At 37.9% G+C, this 3,742-nt stretch overlaps 1 non-coding gene across 1 annotated transcript; it reads left to right on the top strand.

Moving 5' to 3' along the window:
- Positions 1–487: 487 nt before the first annotated feature.
- Positions 488–594, top strand: LOC141681639 (small nucleolar RNA R71). Its single transcript, XR_012559071.1, has one exon. It is a non-coding gene; the product is annotated as a small nucleolar RNA R71 (small nucleolar RNA).
- The last annotated feature ends 3,148 nt before the right edge of the window (positions 595–3,742 follow it).

Here is a 3,742-nt window from a genome sequence, read left to right on the forward strand (position 1 = left end):
TGTGTATGGCTAATAAGATTGTTGAACCGCATTCTGATTGTTACTCCAGCTGAAGTTAGGATGATTTTGTTTATTTGGATGATAAGTGGCTGGAGCTTGTTGCTGTGATCTCTGAAAGTTGCTCACAAATTGAGCTAATTTGCTAGAAATGGCGCATTGCTCAGTTTCATGCGCCCCCGCACAAAGCTCACAAACACGAGTGATTTGATTAACTCCATAATTAGCCAAAGTGTCCACCTTCATCGTCAAAGCCTTAAGTTGGGCAGCTATAGCGGTTGCTGCATCCAACTCCAAAATTCCTGCTACTTTACCCTGAGTTAGCCTCTGAGAAGGATTCTGGTATTCATTAGCAGCCATCAATTCGATCAATTCATAAGCTTCATTGTAGCTCTTAGCCCACAAGGCTCTTCCTGATGCTGTATCGCGCATGGGTCTAGAAGTAGCACCCAATCCATTGTAGAAATAGTTTATAATCATCCAGTCAGGTATGCCATGGTGTGGGCACTTCTTTAGCATCTCCTTATATCGATCCCAAGCCTCATACGGAGATTCTCCAGTTTACTGTGCAAACTGAGTAAGAGCATTCCTGATTACAGCAGTCTTCGCCATAGGAAAGAACTTATTGAGAAACTTTTGAGCAAGATCCTCCCATGTGGTGATAGACCCTGGTGGTAGAGAATGCAACCAGCACTTAGCCTTATCCCTCAAAGAATCACAGCTTGATAGCATCTTCAGTCACCCCATTGAACTTGAAAGTGTCGTAGATCTCGATAAAATCCCTGATATGCATGTTGGGGTCTTTTGTCGGAGAACCCCCAAAGTGAACTGAGTTATGTATCATCTGAATCGTGCTCGACTTGATCTCAAGAGTGTTAGCCGAGATGGCTGGTCTGATGATGCTCGACTGAATATCATTGATCTTAGGCTGAGAGTAGTTCATCAAAGCCTTAGGAATTTCTGTTTAATCTCCTATCACTACTAAAGATGGTTCCTCGACTTTCTCTTATTCTTCTAATTTCTCTTCGTCCTTAAAAACTTCCCTTCGAATCACTACAGCTTCTTCCTCGGTTTGATTCAGAGTTCTCTTACAAGCCCGCGAACGCGTATGCATACTGACTCGCTAGAGTACCTGAAACACGACAAGGAAAATAGTAGATAAGTAACAATGTCTGAGTCAATGAACTTTAACGATCACTGATAACAAACACATAAACTAAAAGCTAACACCGAGTCCCTGGCAGCGGGGCCAAACACTTGTTAGTCGTTAAGCACACGCTAATAATTCACACAAGTATACGCGATCGCAAGTAATATAGAATTATTTCTAGTTCGTTCCCACAGAGACTGGTTAAATTAACTATGTGATTTATGCACTTATGCAACAATGATATGGCTATTATTCAATGCTAAGATGAATAACAATTTGGTTTTTGATTATACTACGATTAACTATTGAGAATTATACTAGAGAACATTAATTGAGAGATTAAAGAGAGTTGAATAATATATGACACAAACATGCTATTCTAACTTCATTAAGTACTTCATTCAATAGCCTTTTCGTTCTTAACCTTAGCATGTAATGGTGATGACACTAATCAGATAACACGAAACTGATAAACGCCAACTTTCGTTGTACGAATACCCTACTACCAGATATCCATAAAAGAGATAGAAGCTGAATAGACACTAATTATATTGAGACCCTATATGTCTATAGAATTTGACAAAATAATGGTTTAATGCACAAGTTATCTATCGTGATTACATAGGGCAAGTAAGATGGCTAAAATTACCTAGGAATCATGCATAACAATAACACATGAACCTATGCTAGCATGGCAAGTTCTAAATCCTTAAATTCACTGTCGCTTCATTAAGAATTAACACACTATCTTATAAGTTCGTGACGCTCATAAGACGAATAAGCACAGCCAATACTAGGTTAGTATACAATCACCACACACTAAGGCATCGAAACAAATCAACTAGAGAAATCCATAAATAAATCAGCTAGAACCCCATGATAACGATTAGCCCATAATCGGACTCATCATCAACGTGGGTTCTGATGAAAGCATGGTATAATAAACGTAGTCTTTATAAATAAATAATAAACAAAGTATGTAATACAGAGTATTAGGTTCAACAAAACAAGAAACAAGCATCCAAGATTATAACTTAGAATAAAGATTCACAAGAATAAACTAGATCTTCTTCGCCTTCATTGAATTATGCTATAGGTCTTCTTCTCATCTTCTCCTTAAGCTCCGTTATAAAAAAACGTCTTTTTATTGTCTTTAAATAGCATCCCAATTAAGCCAAAAGTCCAGAAAAACAGTCTTCTAATTGAAACAGGAAACTGGATTCCCGACCTGGCGCGGCCGCACGCTTCACCAGCGCGGGAGCGCTGACATTCTGCTTCTCTAGCATGGTTGTGCGCTAGCACAGCGCGGGCGTGCTGGTCTTCTGGAAAAACTGGAATTGCCTTCTTTTATTGCTGCAACAAGCTAGTCTTCACGAGCCTTTATTCCTTGGACACCATCTTAACACCATATTAGCATTAAATTAATGCTAATTCACCTGAATTCTGGATTAATGTCTGAAATGCAAAAACACTAGAAAACACATTAAAACACCAACAACTTGAGTGCAAATACACCAATTCAAAGCTTAATGGAGCGTTGTAAAGTGTCATAAATTCCACTCAACACTAATCACCATTCTGAGTACATCTGATAGCGCAAATGATTAGGCATGAAATACGGTTTATGTATAAATTGTGTATACCAAGCGCTTAACCTTTTACCTATGAGACATTTATGCTGCCCAACCAAGCGCTTCACGTTATCAAACAGTTGGAGCTCAAATTTGTATACCGGAATTACACCCGTGTCTGGTATTTCCTGGATCTTAGTCTTGTAGAAGAAATTTATGGCAAGATCTCTATCGACACTCCTATATAGTGTTGATTCTGGTACTACTTTGAAGTGTGATATGTTGCAAACACTTTGTTCCTTAAGTAGCGGTAGGTATACATGCTTTTGATTATTGCGAACTATCGCAGAATATGATTTTCCTGCAAAAGGTTATAATGGTGTAATGAAATGGGTGATATTATTATGAAATATGTAGAGAGCATTTAACACTAAATGTTTAGGTGCCATAGTCATGTGGTGTGGCTTGTGTCAAACATAAGGCAATCAAACATATATAAGTCAGTCGTGCCTCTTCATCTAGGAGAATGACGTTTGTGTGTAGCAACGTGTTTGTTTTCTTGTTAATGGTTTCCCAGGTGCGGCCAATGCATATACGAATTGTCTGATCTTCTTTGTTGGATGATACAACATTTATCATAGTGCTCTGAGGCATAATGTACTCTGTGAATTAGAGAGTATAGATATAAGAAATTTTGACAACCAGGCAAGACTTATATAGCAGTACTGTGAACAGAAAGTGAATGGCTTTCAACTCATTTATTTGTAACCTTGGAGCATAAGTATATCCATTTAATGTACCCTGAGCCTGAGCCTAATTATATGTTGGTGTATAAATGAGGGGTTACTCATCTCTTTGCTGTTTCTTTACTATTTACTCTCCCTTTTATTTTTTTGTACTACAATGTAGGATTTTATAATTCTGTATGGTGGGCATTCTGTTCCGACGTATGATTATAGGGTAAATAATATTGCTGATATAAGAATTTTTTATAAATCTTACCCTATTTGTTCATTTTATAAAA

This window comes from Apium graveolens, chromosome 1, assembly GCF_009905375.1.
Source record: "Apium graveolens cultivar Ventura chromosome 1, ASM990537v1, whole genome shotgun sequence".
Taxonomy (NCBI): Eukaryota; Viridiplantae; Streptophyta; class Magnoliopsida; order Apiales; family Apiaceae; genus Apium; species Apium graveolens.